Here is a 26,527-nt window from a genome sequence, read left to right as displayed (position 1 = left end):
GAATAGCTATATAAACCTAATATATAAAGCTAAATATAATTGCACTGGTACTAAAAATTGTGATGGTTGAATTTTCCAATATTTGGACCTCCTAATAAAAATGCTAGTTAGCCAAAGGATTTTGCATTTATATGAAATACAAGGAAAATTACTTATTGATATTTTTTGTGTTTTATATCCTACCCATTTCCAAAACGGATTTGAGGCAACACTCCTTTTTCTAGACCAAAGTTGACCCTCTCTCATTCTCTCATAAGATATGATTGAGAAGTCTTGATAGCTTCTTTATTGTCAATTTATACTTTTGAATAATTTAAGGTAGTGACAAAACCAACCTTCTCGGAGTTTGTTAAGTCACTTCTCTTCAGTCCTGTTCTGGCACATATTCTTACTATAGCCATCTTTTTCCAGCCCTGGCTTCGCTTGAAGGCTCTTTTTTCGTGTATCTCAAAAAATTAAAAAAAAAATAATAACTTCAGCACCAAGGCTAGGGAAAGAGGTGGAGGATGAGGAGGAAACTGGTATCCCCTGCCTTCATAGGAAGCCCCCATCAAAGATTTAAAAACACTTGGGTTGTTTCCACATCTTTGCGATTGTGAATTGTGCTTAAAAACAGAACAAAACCCTGTGCTGGAAAGCATGTGTTAAGGTCCATGGGCTCATACTACTATTGGCTTAAATGTGATAGAGCTTCAAGTTTGCCATTATCCTTTGACCCAGTCATTTCAAGCCAAGGAATGTGGTCTGCACAAACATTCAAAAACATAAAATAGTAAAAGCATATTCTTATTACTAGATATAATAGAATTTTTAAAAATAATAAGTGCCAACAATATAAGAAGTTTAAATACACTCTAGTGTATCTGTATGGTATAATAATCCACAGAACTCTAAATGCAGCATGATATCATTTGTGTGGGTGTGTGTGTGTGCATGCGTGCACACAAGTGTACACAAATCACAAAGGAAAGAAACAGAAATCCTAACAAAAGTTATTTATGGTATGAGAACTACAGTATTTCCATTTTCTTCCTTATATTTTTCTATACTTTCTAAATTTTCTGCAGAACAGATTTTATTTTTATAATGAGAAAAAAATAAAGAATGACATTGTAAACAAGTTGCCCATCCATGTCCTTACAAATCAATTAAAATACAGGAGTCTCTGAATTACTCCAGAAAGTTGATCCTGGGTTTACTGATTTCCTTTTTTTCTTGGGTATGCACTGCCAGCACTTGGCTTCAGCTTGGTTTTTCCTTCACCACTCCTGCCTCAGAGCTGCCTGCTCTTGAGGACTGCATCCGTCTGTGTACCAGTGCAGAACAGCAGAAGTGTGTGGCCTTCCCTCTTTCATCAGTACAGCTACTCTGCTTTCTGCTTTTCCTTGAGCATTATAATCCAGGGGAGCTCCCCCCCCACTTTTTGTCTAGGCCTTGCCCTAGCAAACTATACTGACTTTAATAATGTTCTTTTGTTTCTTGCCCACCATGAAACTTACACGAGCCAATTTTCTTCCTAGGTTCACATCCAAATAGAAGTAGCTGTAGGCCACCATAACCACAATTATTTAATTAAAAAAAGACTCTGAATTTATTTATCAATTCCAGGAGACTCTTAGTGGAATCTTTGGAGTTTTCTAGATACATTTATCCTAAGTGAAGTATCTCAAGAACGGAAAACCAAACACCACATGTACTCTCTAATAAACTGAAACTAACCAACGGGCACAAAGGAAAGTAAGTCAGTAAAAATCAAGCAGGGGGGAGGAGAAGGAGGAGAAGGGCAAAAACCCACCTAATGGTACAATGAACACTATTTGAGTGATGGGCACATTTATAGCCCTGAGTCAAGCCATGTGTCAAAAACAAAAAAATCTGTACCCTCTTAATATTTTGAAATTAAAAAAAAAAATGTTAAAAAATACTGTGTCAGAATCTAAAGCTTGATCTTGATTATACTTTTTGTTGATCCTCTTTGGCATCTTTACGCAAAGATCCTCAATAAAACTTCAGTTCTTTGCATTTTTTCTTGGCTCCTTCATCTCATGTATATCTAAAGGCCAAAAATATTCATACTCTTTGACCCAAATATTCCATCTCTGGGAATACAGCCCAAAGAAAAAAATACAAAACTTAGAGGGTAGGGAATAAGCCATGATATATTCACTGCAGCTTAATTTATAATGGGAAGAATTAGTAGTAACCCAAGTGACCCAAGATTGGAAAATAGTTACATAAAACTAGGCACCACCATAAAGTAAATTTTTTTAAAAAAATGATAGCCATTAAAATTAATGACTAAGTAGAGACCTAGTCTTAATGTAATTTTAATGTAAAAAAAAAAAAAAAAAACAGTGCTTAAACAACCTCTAACCTAAGTAAAAAAGTACAACAAAACCTGGTAAGACAGAGATTATAAAGAAAAGCATCATTTTCCCCTTTAGTTAGTTACTTTCTTTAGTTTGGATCTGTTCAAACCCGTTTCCAAAGGTAAATACTAACAGTTCAAAAAGTTTCAGTATTGAAGGATCTTACCACCCACTTGTGGCCTGAGGTGAAATTTCCTTCCTTCCCACTTACCTCACGCCAGCAGGGCAATGGTGACCTCCTTCTAGAGGGGACAGAGACAGCTCCATGTACAAACATGGTGAAGAATCTCCATCCCTCCCATGCAAATACCTCAACTTTGAACTAAAATTGTAGACCAGCATCTAGCACTGTCCCATTAACTGTCTGTGACACAGTGTCTGTCACTGGATCTGCCCACACCTCTGGCACGATTCTTACCTACCACGTCTGTGTCTGCTACAATGGAGGTGGCAAGTCTGCAGGGACCTCGGAGTCCCAGTGGGGCAGCCCTGCAAGGAGTGGTTGTCTGGCGCTTCCAGAGGCAAGAGAGTTGAGTGAGGCTGCACTCGCCTTGACCAAGGTTGTGTTCTCTCCGCTGCTGGGGCCCCTCTGTGTTCTTCCTGTCACCCATATCACTCGTGCCAACCTTCTGCCTCTCTGTTCTTCACTTGCTCCTTAGCCTTGCTGCTCTCTTCTTCCTTCTGTCAGAAAGTTCTTAAAACCTCTCATTCAGGCAGCTAACCCTTTTTCTGTTTCTCAAGGTGTAAGTACCTGCGAAAGACAGGAGTACTTCTCACCCCTGTTGAGGCTTCCCCCACATGGAAGGCTGAAGAAAGGCAGTTCATTCATCCTGACAGAACTACTGAGGCTGCAGCAGTGAGGTGAGCCCTCTCTCATTCCCACTCTGTCCGTGTGTTTGGGGTCAGAAAAGCCCCATGTAAGAGTGTGCACCTGGATGAGCAATCCCATAAATACCACCACAAGGCCATTTTCTATGCTGCATGAATTCCCCGGCTTTCCAGTGGGTGGAAAATCCCTCATTAAGCAGACTGTCTTAAACTCCCAGAGGGCATATAGAAACTGCCTTGAACACACTCACTGGGGACCTTGCTTGCCTTTTTCCCAGGGAAGCCAACCTTCCTTGGGTCCAAGTTAAGATTTTCCTGAAGTCTTGAGCTATTGTAGAGTCCTGGATTTTGTATAGATACATTGTATTTTTAAGTTTAGAAACTACGTGTGCATTAAAAAAGAAGTTGAATGAAGCACACCTAAATAGTCCTAACAATTGTTAGAGTGATGAAATCATAAATGACTGATTTTTCTAAATCTCTTTTTTCCAAAATTTTATGTTCAGTTTTTTCAATCTAAAACATAAGAGGGTAAATAATACACGAATGTCTCAGGATCTTCACCACTGATAAAACTCCCTAAAACACCACGATATTTCTTTGATTTGATTTCTGTTTCATTTTCCACAATTTCTGTCTTTCTCCTCTCTGATGAGAAAATCGAACTGTGGTTCCATCCATCCATCCATCCATCCATCCATGCACTTTCCAATCCTGCTTTACAGGAACCAAGCAGGGAAGCCACAAGCTGCCTTAAAAAGAAGAAGAAGAAAGAAACACTCAGCGGCAGCCACAGGCACTAATGTGAGAAGCTGGAGAAGGTGTCGTTTTTCACTCAAACTGACATTTAAGCTGTTTCATAAATATGAAATCAAACTTGAGGGTCCAGATGGACTGCCGCCCCCTCCGCCTTTTGCTAGAATGACATGCTATTTACCAGCCTTAGAAGGGGGATTGAGGAATGAAACTTTCAGATGATGAGTCACTGAGGAAAATGATTGATGAGTGATGAATGAACTGGTGATTTTTTCAGACAAGAATCAGGAGAGAGTTTCTGCACAATGGACAGTGATCACCAGTGCACAGCCACAGTCGAACTAGCACAAGGAGTAAGGTACACACAGTTCCCGGACACTAAACAGGGAACAAGTCACAGCTTATCACTTACCCACATGGACATGGGGGAATTTTCAAAAGCGTCACTTTTATTCTGGGTGATCACATAGCAGCAGTATCATATATGCATCATAAAAAGAGCATCACATGAAGCCAAATATAAAATTTGAGTTTTGAGGACATAGGCATTTGCCAGGATCTTTAAATCATGAAGTATTTATGACCTTTCCAAGAGCAAGTGCTTCCTAGACCACTGTGTTGGAGGTGAGCATTGCAGAACCTTGTCTGCATCTCCTGAGCCCTGTGGAACTGGAAAAAGTGAGGAAAGCAAGGATTTTTTTGAGGCCCCACTGCCACTTCCACAATATCAAGCCACGCCCTGGAAAGTCATCTCCTATTGCTATGCTGCAAAGTTACAATATGCTCCCAACTTAGGGAAATGGAATGTAGTTCTCCACTGTTTTGGAGGACACTCAGGGGTGTCTGGGCATTAGTCTCTGATTCCTCCTTATAACTCAAGAGTCTCACTTTGCAGAAAAACAAAGAGACAGCCTGATCTATTTTATAGTTGTTGCTGAAAGCAATAATGGAAATCATTTTTTAAAATCCCATTTCAATCACAGAAAGAAAATTTTGATGATGACTGTAAGCTTATATTTTCATCGTCGTTAAAAACACAAAACTTCAGGTTGCACAGGGCACTTTCTTCACTGAAAATATGGTGGTGATTTGCGGGTGTTAGCAGTAACCTTGCCCCACACATTCCCCTGATTAGGCAGAAGAGACCTTTGGTAACAGGACAGATTCCAGCTTATTTGTTCTAATTCTTTGAAGATACTACCTTTGTATGTGCCTGAACACCCAGAGGAGAAAATCTTTGTTATATTTCAAAAGAGTCAGGTTCATGACCAGTAATATTGGAGAGCTGTTCTGCCTACTTCTTCCAGGCGCACTTTCACAAAATAGAGTCCTCCAGACAGACCCTTAGGGTTCGCACAATGTTAGGGTAGGAAAAACTCCCTCCCTCTGACCTTCCCCAGACCAGTGACAGCATAATCCTCGCCAAGGCAACACCCAGGTCCCTATCCTGCTCCAACTTTGGATTCCCCCACCTCATGTCACCTTTGGGGGATCTGATCAGCACAACATGCAAACTTTGTACTTACCCCTGAGCTAACATGTATTTGCAAAGGAGGGTGGGGAATAGTACTGCTGAATCACCTGAAGAAGGATGATGAGAATCTTTAGTGAGAATGTATTCTAATAGAATAAGGAAATTGGGGGAAGAGAGAAGGAGGTGCAGAAGTGAGGGGCAGGAATACCTGGCCGAACCTGTGGCAGGCTTTGTCTCCCTGTTAGAGTCTTCAGTTATGGTGGGTCAATGGCATGCTGGCACATGCATGTCTTTCTCTTGATTGATTCCAGTGAATAAATAAATTTCCTACCCACATGTTTTCAAAAAAGTTGACTCAGAAGATCTTTGTTGTTTAGCATGATCTGATTATGATTTGTACAACTTTCAATTTTCTAGATAAAATTTTTTCTTGAATCAGGTATTGGATTTCTGGCCTGCCAAGCTTACGAATTCCAGACACATTGTCTTGTCTTCACATGCAGAAATTTGCAGCAGTGGACTAGTATGTCAGTAAGCCTTCATTACAAAGATGAGAAGATGCACACTAATTCAGGGCCTAAAGAGTCAACATGTAAAGCTGATATATGTTTGTTGGCCATTCTTCTGTCTTCTTTTGAAAAATTTCTGTTCATGTCCTTTGCCCACTTTTTGATAGGGTTGTTTGATTTTTTCTTGCTGATTTTCCTGAGTTCTAAATAGATTCTAGTTATCAGTCCTTTATCGGATGTGCAGCATGCAAAAAATTTTTCCCATTCTATAGGTTGTCTATTTACTCTTGTGACAGTTTCTTTGGCTGTGAAAGAATTGGAACCCATTCTACTAAGTGGAGTATCCCAAGAATGGAAAAATAAGCACCACATGTACTCACCATCAAATTGGTTTCACTGATCATCACCTAAGAGCACACTCAGGAATAACATTGATCAGGTGTCGGGCAGATGTGGGTGGGGGAGGGGATGGGTGCATACATACATAATGAGTACGATGTGCACTTGTCTAGGGGATGGACATGTTTGAAGCTCTGACTCGGGAGGGGGGTGGAGGGGCAAGGGTAATATACATAACCTACACTTTTGTACCCCCACAATATGCTGAAATAAGAATTTAAAAAGCTGATATAAAGCTCTATCCAGGATAATACAAGAGGTGCTATATTACTGTTGGTTTTTGTGACTGAGTAGAACTCCACGGTAAACATATACCACATTTTATTAATCCACTCATGTATTGATGGACATTTGGGTATTATCCTGGATAGAACTGGAGCCCATTCTACTAAGTAACACAAGAATGGAAAAACAAGCACCACATGTATTCACCATCAAATTGGTATTAACTAATCAACACTTAAGTGCACACATAGTAGTAACATTCATTAGGTGTCGGGCAGATGGGAGGGGGGATTAGGGGGCGGGTATATTCACACCTAATGGGTGTGGTGCGCACCGTCTGGGAGATGGACATGCTTGAAGCTCTGACTCAGGTGGGGCAAAGGCAAATATGTAACCTAAACATTTGTACCCCTGTAATATGCTGAAATAAAAAAAAAATTTAAAAAGCTGATATAAAGTCAACAATGTGCCACAGAAAAAGAACTGGTCTCTCCTCTGCTATTTAGAGTCCTAATCATTTCATTGAGACATTGGGCCATATGTTGTTAACTTTCACACTGGAAGAAATTCAAAGGCTTAGCAAAAGACAGTTCTAACTCACTGGTAAATATTAAAACCTATATTCAATATAATTTTTAAAATTTCCCAGTTGGATACTAAGTGCTTAGACCTACACTGGACATTGAATAAAGTTTTGAAAAAAAAATTGTTTTCTTTCTACATCTAATAGCATATATATATGGTACGAAAAAATTAAATAATAGCATAAGGCAATAAATAATTAAGTTCTCAATTAGATCACACTGTAGAAATGTTTTTTTTTTCCCATAGTAAGTATGTGATCCCCTGTGAAGAGCAATAGAGATAATGCAGGGTAAGTTTTCAGGTTTTAGGGCTGTATTTAATATCATAATATAAAATAAGACAACTAGAAATGACCCTTGTCTCACCCAAAATAGAAGGTTCAGCTGCAGTGGGAGGAAGATCTAAAATTAAGTACTTCCCCATGTGAGTAGAGAGCATCCATAGAAGATGCAATAACAGGTAACAGGTGGGAGCAAAACTGGCAAATTGCCTCAGAGAGGTCCCATGATTACAGATATAACAGCAGGACAGTGGAACAAAAGGTGGAGGTCCTTGGATAAAGCAAAATGCAAAAGATCTAATAGGCAGTATTGGGAAAATCTGAGGTCTGAAGGCAGAATCTCAGCTGTACAGCCAGTTTACAAGTTCTCTGGGGAATACAGGAAAAAGCTAAGATCTCAACCATAAGAAATTGGGCATTACAAGTATTCAGAACAGGGCATAAGATTTTGGAGAACAAGACAGGGATCTAGTCGCTAACATAGGGGTCCAAAAGCAGGAGGTGGCCTCAGAAACAAGACAGCATAATCTAGGGATCCAAGGCACAAGACTGGAGCCAGGCATCCAGGAATAGTAACTAATATTTACACAGCACACTGAATAATTTCAAAGTATTTTCACATTACATGGGTTCCCAGGTCATCTATTAATTTAATAATAAATTCATCTACCATATGCCAGGAACTGTGACAGAGAGGAAGGAACCCAGAGATGAAGAGGACATAGCCCCAACACTTAGGGGAGAATGGTCAAGTGCAAAGGACTGACAGGTAAACAGACTGGACAGAATGCAATAAATCCTGGACATCAAGCAGAATCTATTAGGAGAAGGGAGCACAGCCTGTCCTCTTTCCTTTTTCTTAGTCTTTGTAACTGACTGAAAAGCTCACCAGTGACAGCCTTAGAGCTGATGATAATGACTTAGAATCATTTCACCTACCAAAAACCTAGCATTTAGATCTCCATACAAGTGAACATTTAATTTCTATCCCACAGGGCTGCACTTAGAGCAAAGAATCATTTTAAAATTCCATAGAATAAGCCCTGCCATGCGGAGCACCCGAAGACTTGGAGGTGGATGGGCTCTAATGAAGTGCGATGTGACTTGGGTAATGTAGAGCTCTGAGGAAAGACCTCATACAAATGTTGGGTGTTGAACTAATTTTTTTTTTAAAGATGAAAACTTCAGCATCAATGAACATGGGAAGATTAAAACAATGAAAACATAGAGTTCAGGCCAAGAGATATCCTAGGATTTGGGGAAGTTTGAATATTTTGAACCCAGTTCTCCTCCTCCCCCAACCCTTCACCCAAATGTTCTGTTGCTAAGACAACAGGATGCTAGCAGGCATATGCATGTGTCTGCTCCCTGCATGCTGTTGCCTAGCAACGGGACTCAGCAGAGCCTGGGCTCTTGCTCTTTACACCTATCCCGCTCCATCCATTGCCTTGACTTGCCAGTTGCTTCTCCCACCCTCAAGGCAAAGAAACAAGAAGCAGGAGAGTGCAGGAGGCTGGGGATCTGATCTTGTCAACAGTCTATTGTCAACACCAGGAGAAAACCCAAGCCTGGCTTCACTCAGCTTAACCCCTACACCACGAAGTTATGAAATGTAAACTGACAATTACAGCTGAATGAAAATGAAGTGATTTGACATTCTTAGTATTTGAAATCCAGTTAAGCAGTCTTAGCCTGTAATAACTGAAGGGAAGTGGTGATGAGGAAAATACTGAACCACTGAGGCAAAATTAATGGGAATATTTTACATTGGGAATAAGATAACAGGGAGATTTTCAAAGAAAGAAGGAAAGGAAGGGGGAAAATAAATTAAGGAGGAAGAAATAAAGGGTGGACAAGAAGAGCAAGAAAGATAGGAAAGGCTTTTAACTCACAGTGAACCTCTTTGGAATGTGATGGTGTGTAAACTGAAAAAATCTGTAATGTCACATAGACTAGGATGTCATGCCTAAAATAATAACAGTAGAGCTTACTGAAGTTCTTCTTAATACCAGATATTACATTAAGCACATTACATAAATCATTTCCATTTTCACAATAGCCCTGCAATATAGAGCTTAGAAAAGTAATTTTACAGCTAGGAATCAGAATAGTTAAGTGACTTGATCAAGGCCACAAGGCTGGTAAATGTAGTAAAGCTAATAAAAATAGGTAATATTCAAACCAAAATTAGTCTGACTCAAAATTCCACATGCCTTCTCAACATGTACTATGATAAATATCTGGGAAAATGTATATGAATCTTATAAAATCACACAAATTTGTTAAATTGGGGACCTTTTAAAGGAGCTATAAATATGTTTTATATAACATTAAAGAAATGGCTTTTTCTTCATAGCTTTAATGCGATAACTTATGAAAAGAAAATCATCTTGCCAAATGGGAAAGGGAAAGCTGATCCTTTAACAAAATGTTCAGTAAAAAGAGTTTAGAGCCCTTTTGAAGAAGCTATAGAAAAATTCTAGAATTACTCCCTTTGAAAAGAAAGTTTGAATTTTGAAAATGCTTATGGAAGTATGGGAAACTGTGCAGTGAAGAGCAGAAAATCCATTGGTCCAGGAAAGTCAAATATGAGCAAAATATAAGGTTCCTCTGAAAGCTTGGTTAAGACTCCTTCTTAGTAGCAGCACAAAGTCCTAGGTCTGTCAGTGAGCACGGAACACAGTGCTGACAGCAGGATACACAGGTATTCAGTGCTCTTGTCCCAGATCTTCCGACCTCCATGCACATAGAAGACATATGACATGCCAGCCCCATCAGTCAGATAGATGTGCCCAAGCTTGTTGACCTCGACTTAACCCAGTAACCTTAGCAGATACCTATATTCCTCATTCTAAGTGGCGAGTTCAGGGACGCTCAGAAAGTCCTTTTGTCATATTCTTTACTTCCCGAGGTAAAGGACCCCCTCTAAATATTAATAGGGATCAGGCTGACCCTAACTGACTATTAGTGTCAAGATGCTGGTGTATGGAGTGCACAAAATCAGGTTAACGGGTTAATAGCTTCATTAAGGAGTCTGCTTAAGGATCAGAGCCAAATACCTTCCCGTGCAGAGCATAAGCCAGAATGGAAACACAAAACAGGCTTTCCAGCTTTTCTACACAGAGCTACAGGAAGTAACTATGTTGCAGAGCTCTAAAGTAATGTAATAATATAATAATATGTAAAGTAGTGTCTACTGCATGTAAAAATACAATGGGCAAAACATACCCATTGTCCCACAACGTCCATTCTACCTTTCTTTTGTAGCCACACGGCCACTTAGACAAGTTTGGCCAGTAAGATGTAAGTGGACTTGTTGTGTGGCAGCTTTTGAAACTCTTTAAGAATCATCTGTTGTACTAACTTTGCCCCTCTTATGTTCCCTCCTCTTCTCCACTACTGCAGTGTAGATGTCATTTCAAATTATGAGAGAGAGAGCCACAACTAGTGATGGCAGAATAAGGAGCTTGAAGTAGCATAAGTCCCTGAGGCATAGCAGAACAAAGCCACTCTACCAACTCAGGACTCATACCACCACATTTTATATAGGAGAAAAGTATGCTTCTATCTTTTTAAAGCTTCTATTTGTTGGATTTTTATTGTAACCTGCAGCCAAATTCAATCTTAAGTAATATGCAGAGATTATAGCATAGCTCTTGTAACCTAATTGGCTCTCTAGGCAGGTAATAATTTGAATGACCCATAGCAGAGAAGAAATCCTGAATAGAAATGAGGGTCTGAATTGTCCCATGATGAGATACTCCCATCTTTCACTGGTAATCTAAAGACCCCTTGCCATTTTTTTAAAGATATAACTTTTCTCAAAGATATAATTTTTCTCATAGTATAGAGAATAAAATGTTCTTTTCTAAGAGCTATTGTGACTGTAGCCCTGTACTAATAACAAAGCAAACCTAGGGGCCAATGGTGAACTCATCTAGCAAAATAGATAACAGTAAGATATGACTTAATGTCTTTTCAATGTTTAAAGGAAATGTGTACACTGAAAATTGGTATGGTCTACACCAGTACTGTCCAATGGAAATATAATGCCAGCCACAAATGTGAGACATACACCACTCTAAATTTTTTAGTAACTACACTTAAAAAAGTAAAATAAACTAAACATAATTTTAGTAATGTATTTTATTCACTCCAATATATCAAAAATATTATAAACATTATACAGTAATATAATCCATGTAAAATATCAATATATTTGACATTTTATTTTTTCGTACAAAGACTTCGAAACCCAGTATGTATTTGGCACTTACAGTACATTTCAATTTGAGCTAGCCACATTTCAGATAGATACTCAGCAACCACTGCAGCCAGTGGCTACCATACTGAACAGCAGAGATCTAGAGTATGTCATCTATTGCTTAGTAGAAATATTAATAATAAGATTTTTGAAATGTCTTGAACCTCTAAAGTTTCCCCAGCCCAGCCAAGGCTCCTGTCTTCTTGTCATAATTGTGCACAACCATAAAAAGTGAAGGTGATTATTTGTAAATAGCCACCAAAACAGTTATGCTATTATTACCACTCACAATAATTTATTCAAATCTCACCTGTGAAGAGGTTTTCCTTTTGTGCTAACCTTACATCTACTGCTGCATTTAAGCCTGTCCTTCTGGTTCTGTCTTCCACAGGCAAGAGACACAGAGATGCAGCTCCTCCACATAATAACCCGGAATGTAAAGCAGCAGAGAACTCCAGGGACATTCTCAGCTTACCAAGGTGCAAAGGTGGTGGTGATTTAGAAGGACTAAATCCCAATCGCAAAGCATTCAGTCTCAGAGTTCCCTTCTGCCAGCTCACTCCCACCTACTTCCATTTTTCCATGTAGTTCTAAGGCCACAGACACTGTGATAGCTTTCCTTTAACCACAAAGCAATATTGAACCTAACTTCTGACTCTGAGGTCTACTTACACATTAGACCTTTGAAAAGAAGAATTTGAAGGAAATGAGAACTAGGAAGAGAATGATGAAGACAAGGTGGAAGGATAAAGAAGCAGTAGCAGAAGAGGGAGAATAGGAAGAAGTGTGTTATATCCATGCAGGAGGCAATCACATGATTTGAGGTCTGAGATTGGAATAAAAACCTGAGAAAAATGTCTCCTTCAAGTACCTGCCTGGTTGGAAATTCAACCACCAGTGATATACTTCTTTGAGCTAAACTAAGAGCCCATGCATACTTAGTTAAAAGGCAAATAACCCTAGAAAGTAAAATACCAAATCTTCAAGTCTCACTATATTTTCATTCATCAAATACAAGCAAGTTGGTCAACTAAGCAGGCCCTAGAGAGGCAGACATGGGTTCTGACATGCATGGTGGGAATATCTGGGAAACAGGAACCCCAAGCCATCCAGGCATTACTGTGATGATGCGGGAGACCTAGAGAAAGGTTCACCTGAAGCAGGTGAGGATCTGATGAGAAGCCAGAGGTTCCCAAACCCTGACCTTTCTAACCATTCATTCCCCAGCTCTGCCCAGGCCCCCCACTGTTTACTATAAATATGTGACTTTGGATTATCTGTACTTACTTCTTGAAGATATAAAGAATGTGATGTGTCATTGTCACTTCAATTCTCATGTTTTATTAGGATCAGCATCCCTTCCTTGGGCCCAGTAAGCTTCTGGCCTTCTGGTCTGCCTAACCAATCATAATGAAATAAAACCACTCTTTGGACTTTTAAAATTCAACTGGACAGTCAGTTGAAAGCTGATACGTGCCAACAAAGCTCCAAAATTTCTGAGTACTAGGAAAGGTCTGACAGTTGAAAATTTGGAAAAATAAATGGATATTGATCACTTCATAGCTCATGAGAGGTTATTTATTCAGTCATTCAACAATGGTTGAGTTGCTACTGTGTGCCTGGCCCTGCGCTCTGAGCACAGCAGTAAGTAACAGACAAGTTAACACATACCTGTGTTGGCTGCCATCATAGTGATGCCCCCCAGGCAAAGAAGAGGAACAGAATGGGATGCTGGTTCAGGAAATGTAGGCAGCCAGGGGTTTGGTCCCTTCCTTTCTCACATATCCATGTGTCTCTCTCCCCACACTGCCTTCTCAGAGGAACAATGTTCATCAGCCATGAACATAGAGACAGTGTGAGTCCTTGCCAGAAAGCAGAGTGAGGATAAGGGAGGTAGAGGAGGAAGGAGGGTAGGACTAGAATCAAAGCTGACTCAAAGTCCTCCTTTTCCAGTTATTCTCAAACAGTAAACATCTTGGAGGTAAGAGGAGAGGAATTTAGCTTTTTTGGCGCCATGTCTTTTCCATTCTTCTCTAAGCAAGTATCATTCAGTAAGTAAGACCACTCTTAAGTACAGGCACCCCACTCAGTGTCAGTACAAATTTAGTGCCATCCTCAAGTGTCCCTAGAATCTGAGGCTCTGGCAGTGAACTTTAGACTAACAGAAAGATACTGGAATAATCTCAAATATACTTATTAAAGGGATAGGTCCTCTGTGTGCTATATCTGATTATATTTTTTCGGTGATTTTCACCTTCATTTCCAGCACATGTTCTTGATAAAAGTAAGGAAAGGAAGAGAAAAGTCTCCAGTGCATTACAAAAGTTACATTTGAGAATCCTAATATCCACTTCAAGGTGCATTCCTCTTTGGTAAACATGCAGTCTGTTTGCATTTAATTCTTCCACAAAAGCCCTGCAAGAAAGTTAGCCAAATTGATAATCGATTCACATGATCTTTGCTCACTCATTTATTAAAACACACCAAACAGTTAATTCCCTTTTCTGTTGGGAGCTCTCACTGGCTCTACATGGTTTGAATGTTAAACAGCCACTTAGGCCTCCAGGAAAAAAGCAGAGCTATTAGGTGGTAACTGTTTCAAACTATTCAAAACAAGTCTCAAAAATTAAGGGCCTCAATGTTCCTTCAATAAAATTCCTTTGGTTAATCTTTATTGATCTGATGATCAACCAACAGATGATAAAGAAGATCTAAAGATCTCAAAAGGTTATGATTTAGTCAACCAATCCACTTTCTCCCTCTCACTTCGTCTACTGGAAAAAAAGGAGAGAGAAGAGTTTTTGAATACCCTTCATTTCCCCAGCTATGGGATAAGACCATTAGACACATTGGCCAATATCTTACTGATACACTAAGTCCCTGCTAGGAGCTGATACAGAGATAGATATTGATAGGTAGATTAGGTATAGACATAGATATAGATGTAGATATCATCCTCTTCTTTAGCCTGATCCAGAGGCTAGTATCAGAGATCCTAAATAATTTGTGGTGTTGGAAGGAAACCAACAGATTATGAGATTATATATGACAAGCCCTCATCTTCACATATGAGGAAACTTAGGCTTCAGCATTTATTTGGTGGCCAAGCTATGACTCCCAGCCAAGTGTCCCAAATTCTAGGGTGATGCTCTATTTCTTTTTGCCTACTGACCTAGATGCAGTAACGAAGACATATCCTAGAGCTTTTCGGAAAACCTTGGTTTACTTTTCCTACCTCAGTGTGGTAGGAATGTTAATGTTAGGTAATGTTAAACTTTTCCCTGACACTCAAGCAATTTCATTTCATTTTTATTCATTTTTTTTGCTTACTCTTTCATCGGACAATCACTTATAGAGCTCCTACTGTGTGCCATGCACTGTAGTAAGGCCTTAGGAACATCAAAAATAAATTAAAACTTTTCAATATGATGGGGAACATAGATAGATAATGATATAATTAAATAACAATTCAACAATTGGTAATGGAGATATTTACAGAGCAATAAAAAATGTACAGGTGTTATAACTAAACAAGGAAACACTAAAGTACCTAGTAAATGCTCAATAAATGCAAATCCATTTCCTCTATACAGTACTTAACTAATGATAGCTGCCTCAGTATTTTCTGGAAAGCTTTATTAATATACTGTAGTGTGGCTCCAGAATCTTTATTTTTATTGTTCCCTGGGATGTTCTAATGCACCATAAGTTTTAGGACTACAACTTGAACTAATATAGGAGTTGAAACTCCTGAGAAGCTTCACAAAGGATGTGATGTTCAAACTAAGTTTTTAAAGATAAGCAGGGACTTAAGACAATTATCCATAAGAGTGCAATGTGGGAAGGAATTATAATTTTTCTATAGCTTTTCACATGGTAGAACTAGGACTAATGTATTAAAGTTAATATTTAATAAGAAGTTTTTAGGCAGCTGTTTTAAAATGTGTGACCCTCTCTAAGAGGGAAAGAGCAGCCCAGCCCTGGAAGTATTCAAGCTGGGTTGTTTTACTAAAGCCCCTGGTTCTTTTCTACTTAGGTCTTCATCATTCACTGTGCCTGTTGGCTTTGCCGTTGAATGAATAATAAATATAATTGAGTATATGAATAAATGAATAAATACATATAATTGATTTTTCTTTTGTAATATTAAAGCTAGACTTTAAAGCTACGCTTATTATTTCTGGTTAAGAAACTGAGATCAAGGGCTGGGTCTTAGGCATTTTTGCAATCTCATTCTCAACTAGTTTTTCACAGAGAATATGTATAAAAAATGTTTACAAAATGCTGACTGAATCTCTATTAAATCCCATCTTGTTAGTTTTACCCATTGTTTCTGGATTTTGAGACTCTTTTGTAGCTCAGCCAATTATAGAGGGGAAGTGTTGAGGCACCGAACTCCAAGATCTCTTCACACTCTGAAATCAGTGATGCTATGAATGGGCAGAATTTCTATGAATTTATTAAAATTAAATTGTGTCTATTGAATACACTAATGGCAGTCCACTTGTCCTTGGAGGGAAGCGTCAGGAAATAAAAGGGAAGCTGCCCTTAAAGGTACTTACTTCAGCTCAGTAAACAGGTGCTAAGCATCTCCCCTGTGCCAACAATGCAGAGTCAGAGTTCAGCAGAGTCTGACCTTGCCTCAAAGTGCCTGCCATCTAGTATCAGCTATTACTTTCCTCCATTAGATATCTATACTTTAGCCAACCAAACATAGGCCTGACCCTTTGAAAATAAAGGGAAGTTGCTTCTAGTTTTAACTCAGAAGTATCATGTGCCAAAAAGACACATAGAATAAATAAGATAATAGACAGATAAATACTGAATGTTCTCCATATAAAAGAAGAATGCTTTCTTCAGTGATTGCCAGATTCCTCAGCCAATCCAAGAGTTATAACCCAAAGCAAAAAGAGGGTAGCTGAAATAGAGGCAACTGAGTGGTCCTTTCTCCAGAAGTCTTAAGGGTAGATATGTAAGAAAGCGACTGGGGGATGAGGAGGGAAAGCATTAAGGGACTCAGGCTCTGCACTCCCAACACAGAAGCAGGTGGCTGCACACACACCTGCTCCTCAATTGCTGAAGTAGTGGCCATTTAGTGTCCTTCACTCCACCTCCCCAGCCCCAGGACAGCTATCCCTTGAGCCCCCAAATATCACTGCCAATCAGTGGCCTGATAGCACTCATATTTTTTTCTGCAAATGAAGAATAAAAGGCTTTGATCCTTTTTTTCTACAGGTGTCTACCCTCCACCTGAGCCCCAAAATGTGTAACCTAAAATGAGACTATCTGTTTCTGCACAAAGTAAGAAAGCCCAAGAAAAAGTTTAAAAGTGCTGCATGTTCTATTCAATGCAGAAGACAAAAGGATTTCTTTATTAAACAAAATTAAATATTTTCCAAGCTCTTATCCTTTTCTCTACAACCCTCTTCAAGTTTAAATCTATTTTCTTAAGGAACCACCAAATTGATTCTAAGAGAATAATTGCTAAGGTGTGAAAGTACTGCCTGCATCCTGGAAGAAGACTATGCCATGGCTCATTTCTTAATTTTCACCCTATTAGGGTAATTTCCTGCCATGGTGGGTTTTTTCCTGTGGCAGTTCCTACATGCTGGCATCCTGGCTCCTTCATAGCTGCTTTGTCAAAGCAGAGGGAAAGGGGATGATTAACATCTTTGTGGAAATAGATACAACAATGCCACTGTTCTATTAGCCTGCCACAGGGTGAGCACAAGGGAAGGAACCAAAATCATCATATGAGAGGGCTGGTCATCCCCAAGAACTTGGCTTCTACATATATTTAAGCTGCAATAACACAATTTATAAATCCAGGATCCTAAAAGAAAACAGATAATTCATATGCAGACTAGAAATGCAAAGTGAATGCCTTCCCAAGTTAAGCAACCAAATGCAAGTTTAAAAAAGAAAAGCACAATACCATTTTTTGCTTCTTAGCAGTTTTTTGAATGGTAATATCAGATGCTGATGAGGGTCCAGTGAAATTGATATTTTCATACAATACTGATAGCATTGTAAATTTGAACAACCTTTTTGGAAAGGAATTTAGCAATAAGTATTCATGGCCATAAAAATATTTATGCGTTTTGACCTAGTAATTCAAGTAGTGGAATTCAATTCCACTTATTGAAATCTATCCTAAGAAATATGTATTTCCAAATATATCCATTGCACTTCTATTTATAAAAGTGGAAAAATTGGGGGGAAATGTATATCTATAGATCAATAGTTGAGTAAATCATAGTCCATCAACTGAAAAGACCATTAAAAACAGCCTAGATCAGCACCTAGCATGTAGTAGGTACTCAATGCTGACAGTGTAGAAATATGTAAAAATGCTTATGAAAAAAATTAAATGGAAAGGAATCTTATACAACATGTATTTTTCTTATTAAATCTCTGACAAATATAGAGAGATGCCATCTCTAAAAGATAAAAAAATTCAAAAACTCCGACATATATAAGGAAAAACAAAGTCAATTTTCTATATTTTCAGTAACAGATACTTTTTAATTCTTTCATACTGTAGTAAAGAGTACAAAAATAAATGAATCAACCTGTTTCCCTGGGTTTCAATAGGCTGAGCCTCCCTTAGACTATAGGATATAAGAATGCATTGCCAAACATCTCTTTCATTGAAATCAGCCTCATGATAAAAATGAAGAGCCTAAAGCTCTCACTGAGAGAGGAAGGAAAAGTACACAGTGCTTATGGAGAGACTTGAAAGATGGTCAGTGCAAAGGCTTTGCATTGAAGGTAGACATGGTGAAGAAGCAATGAATGGGTCTTCTCTGGAACCAAGTAGAACCTCCTGGTGGACCTTCTAGCTGCTTTAAATCTAATATGTAAACTGAGACCCCAGTGTAGATGCATAAACAGCTAGGGGTGATGCCATAAGGACTGCAGAGTGAATGTCAACAGGGCTTTCCTTTAGGAGCTTAGAATCAACTTCAGAAATGAGATGCCCAATCTTGAAGACATGGAGAAGCTCCTAGGCTAGAGACCTGAGTTGGATCTAGTTCTGTACACCTTTAACTGTGAAGTTTCAGCCAATTGTGTAACTTCTGTCTGAATCTCGTTTTCCTAATTGAGTAAAATGAGCACAACAATCCCTGCCCCAGTTCTTTCATAAGGCTATTAATAGGGATCAAAGGATCCTTTTGGTGCACTGGTATATGAGAGTCTTGTGAGCCATGATGTGCCATGTACAGGTAAGGGATGATGCTCCTCAAGAAAAGAGACCTCAGAGTTTGCACATTGTAACCCATTCTGGGGTTGCCAATTGTGGGATCTACACAATGGAAAATCAAAGAAACCTCCATGAATTTCTAGCCTTTGGTTAAAAACTACAAGCCACTTTTCAACATTCCTTTATTGCCCTACAATTATTCCATGGAAGAAAATTATATAAAACAATCAGATTGACACACAAAACAGCTGTATGAAATAGTGGTATTTACTAACAGGTTCAGAAGTACAAGGTCTCATTTTCTTCCTGCCCTCCAGTCTAGAAAAACCAGCTGTGCCATGACAAAGCTATTCTTTCTACTGATGGATATTAGGGCCCATCTGATAGTACCTAACAGTTAATGGGCATAAGCAATTTAAATAGTGAAACCCTAGAGGAGCTATAAGAAAGAGAACTATCTGTTATGTCTGAGACACAGCATGTATCATACAGTCAGTTAACTTCCACATAAAGTAGGCACTCTCCAAGTGGCGCTCCCTGGAAGTGTGTTCTTCCCAACAAAGATCAAAGTTTTCTATAAAACTCGTCCTAGTACAACTACAGCTGGTAGACAAAGGACACACACAGAAGCACAATTCTAGAGTAATAAGAGGCATGCCTTTTGCAGAAAGAACACCAAAGGAGAGGAAATCTCTCTTTGCCTATAAGTATTTATTGAGCAGCTACCAAGTATTAGGAACAAAACAGAGAGGCAAACAGACAAGATCTCTGTCCCATACAGCTTGTATTCTAGCTCCCTCAAGTCTGATGCTGTGCAATCTGCACTGTAGCAAATAAAGAACATAGAAACATAATTTATGAAGTTTTGCAATTAAAGTCTAAGTTCTGAGTGGTCATGAAAGACTTAAAACTCTCTACTGTTAGAGTAAGAGTTCCTATACAAAGAATTATCCATTCTGAGACAGGATATAACTAATATGGAATAAAGAAGTAAAGCAATACCTCTAGGACACATTCCCATCAGCATATACTCCCTTCATGCAATAACAAGCGAGAATCCTCTTCACTTGAGGTTCCACATCCACCAACCCAACCTGTGTGTTTTCAGTGAAGCTGATTCCAAGCCCAGATATCAGCATGTGACCTAAGTTAAGCCCATCAGCCCACTCCATCCCCCTGGCCACAGAGATTGGTTCAGGGATGGACAATAGACCATACCAAGTCCATCAAGTCCAAGAAGACTCATTTAATTCTAAGACATTCATCTGAGAACATTTGGGGAATATTTCTGGTTTCTTTCCCTCTGGAGATGACCTCAAGAGAGCTGGTTTAGTGAATCTGAGAACAGGAGTGGGGTCTTATAATAAAGCCAGGTTTAAGGAAGTAAGGCTTAACACAGAGAAAGAATCCCAGTCCTGAGGACAGCATGTGAGCCCTACACCATGCCACACTTAAAGTCAGTTCCTTGCAAGTGTTCAACTACATGAAGCAGGCTTCAGGCTTTCTGTCTCTTGCAAAGGAAACCACCTTACTGAAACAATGGCCAGCTCAGCACCAGAGCATGAGAAGGAAAGATGATCTGGAGAAGGGCCAGGCAGACATATTTCACTTAACATTTGGTCAAGTATTTATTTAGTTCCTTAAAGAAGAGGAATTGGACTTAATACCAGAACAACCATGCATGTTATTGGAGTTTGTGGAATATATCCATGCTTAAATTAACTTTACAGGAAACTTTCTGAGTCTATGCTAGTATAAGTTTACTATTCTCAACCAACAATTCCTATTGTCATTACAAAATCTAGTGTGAAAAAATCCTCCGCAGTTGTTATTTAACTAAAATAGGTAGTCCCCAGGGTCAGGTGCTATTAAAATTATGATGCTTATAACAGACAGTTCTCATGAACAGCCCCATATGGAATATTGCGTCTATTTCAATGAGCCATGCAGTAAATTAACTGACAATCCACCATCTATGACTTGACTATAAATTTTGAAATTTTTTAAAGTGATACAGTAAATTATTAATCCCTAAGTCTCACTTAAATATTTTGTACACGTCTAAGATGTAAAGTAAAATAAGATTTCAAGAAATACTCATTCTCAATTTGTATTTAATGTGTTTTGCTTTGCTTATCAATTTTTTTTAAAAATCTTTTCTTTGTCTGAAATGCTTTCATATTTTGAAAGTCCCATATTCCTCATGACCATTCAGAAAAATGCTTGGTCATTAGAGGCCCTTTTTGACACTTTCTATGACTACCTAAAATCTGGTGATACCTCCAAGACATGCACAGTCTAGTTGTAAAGAAAAGACTCACAAGAATCAAGAGATAAAACTAGTCCTAAAATGGGGGTCAGAGACCATAAATTCTTCTAGGGGCAAAAAGGGAAGATATTATTGAGACTGGATATTTGGGGAAGTTTTGCAGAGGAGACAGTAATTTATGTTGGCCTTAAAGCGTAAGATTAGATTTAATGGAAAGAACAGAATTTCAGGAGGGATGAAATGGATGAACAATAAGAGGAAGGCGGGAATGGGCATAGCTCACAATAAAGACATAGGAGAGAACAGAGTATGTGAAGTGGAGTTGTAGGTGTATAGCCAGGTATTCAAAAGCAAAAGTTTGGGGAATTGTTGCAATGAAACCTACATAAATTAAGAAAAAAATCTACATGAGTAAACTCTATGACATACTGGAGTAAACTCTAATAACAGGATTTGAATTAGAGTTCAAAGGAAGGAAGAATGCTTAACGCTGACTATTTCAATGCTGATATCTGGGGCACCTGGATAGGGATGAACGCATTTCACAAGGCTACCTCCAAAGATGAAATCAACATGGAAACAATAATAGTCATAATTAATATTGAATTTACTTGTTGCCAGGCACATTGCTAATTACTTTGCATATATTATTTCACTTAATCATCTCAACAACTCTACAAAGTAAATACTACTATATTCTACATTTTCCAGTTCAGGATATTGAGGCTCAAGGAAATTAAGGAACTTACCGACAGTCCACAGCTTATAATGGGCAAAGCTGAGATTTGTAATGTATCTACTGTGTGTGTGTGTATGTATGTGTGTGCCTGCTTATACAGACAGAGAAAGGCTGCATAACAGCAGAAGATATGCTTTTGACTACTCTTCTAAAATATATATATATATAATGGTTAGTTGGGTTGCACATAGGATAAAAACAAATAAACACAAGTGGTTTTAAAAAGCAGTAAAAGAAGTTCTAAGGCCCCTTTTTGTGCCAGGTATCAATCCTACTGGTTGTGGCATCCAGGATATCCCAGAGTTGGGACACAGAAAGCCAGGGTGGTAGATGAAGGGAGCAGTTAAGTGTTAAGGGGCTCCGACCAATAGTTATCAATGAGTGCAAAAATATGTCAGTATTTTTAACTTGCTCAGCCTTTCCACTGTATACCAGAGAAAAAAATCAGTCCAGTGTACAACTCAACCTATCCTCACCACACAGTTCTCCTTGATCCCCGTGGGCAGCCAAGTAAATGCAACACCACAGGTGAGACAGAAGGGAGCACCAGCTGGAACACGTGGGCCCTTGTTTATTCTCCACTGCACACCCATCTGTCTCACACCTGGCATGGGAAAGGTGGGAACGAAAGGAAGAGAAAGAGGAAGAGAAGTTAGAAAGACTAGAGTAATTGATTGTTTTATTTGATCTTAAAACAAGTCAACCAGAACGTTTCCTCCTCCAATTCCTAGCAGGCTGCAATTCCATATAAGAATAAACTTAGTGAAATGGTGATAATGTCACTAGAGGAGTTGCTTCAGCAGAAAAGGTTATGTTATGTGGAAGTTAAAAGCAAGATGTGCTGAAAGTAAATTTCAGTGTACAAAATCAGTTCTTGCAAAATTAACAATTGAACTATATTTATAGCATTTCAAAGGTAAAGTATTAATAATAAATTCAGGTAATGAAAAAAGTAAAAATGAATTCAAATTCTCAGACTAAACCACCATTCTTCCTGAAATTTCAGAAAATTTAGACTGGTTTTTATTGCAATTATTTTTAATCTTAACAATACTCTCTGGACAAGTGAAGGCTTTAGGCAGTAACATTCTAACACGAATAAAATCTTTTCCTATGAGATTTAAGTCCAATATTCAGGGAAAGAATTTTTTCCAATTGCATTGATCATTTGAACTCTAGGGCTCCTGATCCTGAGGGCACATATTTTGTTTCTCATTAGCCAGAAAAAAAGTAAGAATGATATAGCACTTATTTTAAAAGCTATTTTCTAACGATTGAATATGAAAAACATGGTCATTTTCCTCAATTTGGACATGATTTCTTCTATTTGCATATAATTTCATAAAATGATTATTTTAAATGGTTCTGCTTTTAGTCATAACCTTGTAAGGGGGTAAAGCAGTGTGGGAGGGAATTTGAAAATGGTGAACTTTTATGTTGAACTGGACTTCTACCTAAGGTTACATCTGAGTGTTGGAAATTACAACATAATCCCCTTGATGACCAACATGGATCCCTGAAGACTTCATTGGTAATAATCTATATCAACCACCAGAATGACTTTGTTTATAGAATGTTTCCCAGCCTTCTATTTTCTCTTGTTGAGACTGTTTTGAGAGCCCCCAGCTACATTGGGGTTCCAGTGCTAGAGAAGATAGCAACCCTGCTCTCACTAGAAATGACGAGGACCTAGACACAGATGTTTACAATGTGCCTTTTATGGCACACACTTAGCAGATAGGGGGTTTCTCACACAGGAATCTTACTTATATTGGCAAGTGCCCTTGTGCCTCTTGTCTGACCTGTGTCCAGTTTATGCCTACCTGACCACTGCTCTGGCATGGAAGCCCCACCCTGTGTTCCCCCCAGCCTCCAGAGGAAAACCTGGCCTGAGGTAGCCCCTAGTTCTTCAGATGGAAGATGAAAATTCAATATACCACAACAATAGGAAACAAGTTGAAAGATTTTTAGTTACATATCCTGGGCAGGGAGGGCATAATAAGTCAGGAAGGCAGTCTTCTATCCCTGAGTCTCACAAAGCAGGAATTAAGAATTAGGCAGAGAGAGAGAGAGAAGCATGTGGCAAGTGGCAGTATGTGTAAGGGAATGGGGTATGGGTCACTCTAAGTTCACAGGCAAATTTCTGAATAGTCCATTTAAAGGAAGCAGGAAAGCAGGGAGCCCAGTCTGCTAAGCAGGAGAGATGCCTCTAAGTGTTTATCTCTGGCCACTGGCTTAAGCCATTTCGGGCAGTATAGAGCTGGCAACTGTGTCAAGGGTGACTGAGCCCTGCTTTTGGAATAAGAAGTTGAAATTGTATGCAAAATGGATGCTGAGCCAATATAAAATTACAAGAATTCACTACAGAGACCTATTTTTCTTAACATTTAGAGAAATGTATTCTTGTCCACAAGAGCCACCTCTTCCTTTTCTTTTCCTATGGAATGCCAAACACAGGGTGAGGTGCCATACATTTAGAAATAGCAAAACCCTGACTCACTCCTCAAATTGCTTACAGTCTAGCCTTTCCTCGTCTTTATTTTGTACCCCCCTCCCAGGTCAATGTACTAAAGATGGGCATCATCTCCCACCCACTCCTGCCTTCTCTCCTTAGAGCAATCTCTTTCCACAGCCTTGCTTATAAGATGTTCCGTTTTTATCACCTACCCATGCTGATCAAATAATTGACCCATGTTGAGCTAAGAAGTGTTCTTCTCCTGGAAAATGGAAAATGGAAGCCCAAAACACTGAGTCTAGTGGTACTGGCTTGGAATGAGAATCCAGATGTATCAGGGTGCTGGCTATGTCACCCCAAAGCAAAATAGGCTGGTCTACAGACATGGACATACAGAGAGGTGCAATGACATGAAACCAGGAAGTGCAGGAGTGGTGAGATAACTGCTCAGGACTGATTCTCCAGCCCATGTTTTGCTCCCTCCAAAGGGCACACTTCCTATCATGGAGCTCTGTGGGATGGAGATCCACAGTGTCCCTGGGTCTTCATCACATATTTTCTTTTATTAGTTTACATTAGATTGAGTAGGTTTCTATTCCTTAGCCAAATGCTCCATGTCTAATACATAACTGATGGACTTAAGATTACAACGGAAAATAAATTTCAGCAAGAGATGGCAAAAAGAGCACTAAATCAGGAGTGTACAGACACCTTATTTTTAGTTTAGCTTTTTCCACTAGCACTATAGTGATCAGATGATCCAGATTTCCTAGCAGAGTCATGATATTTAAAAATGTCATTTCATTGTTTAAAAAAGGACAATATTGTAAGAAAACACACACACACACACACACACACACACACACACACACACACGCAGTGGCATGTTGAGAAATGTTCAACAATCAGCTCTCTGGTAAAGAAAATCATGCCCCAATATGTAGTAGCCTTTGCCAATTTCCATAGTGTAAATACTTCTATTGTGGCTGATTTCAAACTGCAAATTTGATTTCACTGAACATTGAGTTGGGAAGAGACGCTAATAATCAGCACTCACAAGCTACTACAAGGTGGCTCCAGTATACCACCAAGTAAGGCACAAATTTTGGAATTAGAGAGACTTGGGTTTATAATTTACCTTTGCCCTATTGTTATGTATGATGTAGATCTCTGTGAGTCTCCATTATGTATAAAATCAGAATAAAAAATAATAACCTACCACATCCAGGGTTGCTGAGAGGATCACATAAGATGAAATATACCTGGCACAATGCTTGGCAATGTGGATGTTCAATTAACAGCAGTGATTGTTGTTGTTGTAGTAGTTCTCATTGCTGCTGTTACTATAATCACTGTTGTTAGATTATAGGTCTCAGTTTTAGGTTGGAAAATATAGTCCTCATAATTATTACCAATTTCCTGAATGGCCTTGAATAAATTACCTGACCTTTATATAAGTCAATATTCTCATCTCTAAAATGAAGTTCTAAATTGCCTGTATTTTTCCTTCAAATTCTATAAGGACATAAGAGTAAAGCTGTATGTGAGAGACAGAGAAATTGCGGTGCAAAGGAAAAGTGAAGGAAAGTGGCTGGGTTGGGCCCCCTCCAAAAAGGAAATCCTCAGGAGATGAAGCTTTAAGTGTGTGACATCCAAGGATGTCACTCACTCAACCCTCTCTGCCTCTAGTACCTTCAGAAGTATGCAAACGGCAGCATTACCCAAAGGCTCAGTCCCTGCTCTTAAGTGAGGCATCCCATGGCTTGATTAGGAATAACAAGACAGATAAAAATGGAAAGCAGAGAACATACAAAGAAAAGACTGAAGTGCCTTCCCATTGCCATCTTACATCAATTAAGTCTGGCCTAGAGTTGGCTCCCTATGCATTTTAAGTTTGGCCTAAAGGTTTCTTCATACAGAGTAAACTGTAACCTAATTTGACATGTAAATAGATTATAACCTACTCTTGTAACAAGTAACCCAAGTCTCAGCCAATCAGATCAGCCAAGTTTCAGCCAATCACAGGCAGCCAACTGTTCAAACTGTACTCAGATAAGGCAAATGCCAGGCTATGATCAATCCAGATGTTTCTGTACCTCACTTTCCTTTTTCTGGCCATCAATGTTATCTGAGCATGGGGCAGCCCTAGAGTCACTCTAAACCTATTCTGA

This window comes from Lemur catta, chromosome 1 (genome assembly GCF_020740605.2).
Source record: "Lemur catta isolate mLemCat1 chromosome 1, mLemCat1.pri, whole genome shotgun sequence".
NCBI classification, from domain to species: domain Eukaryota; kingdom Metazoa; phylum Chordata; class Mammalia; order Primates; family Lemuridae; genus Lemur; species Lemur catta.
This window is presented reverse-complemented; position numbering follows the sequence as displayed.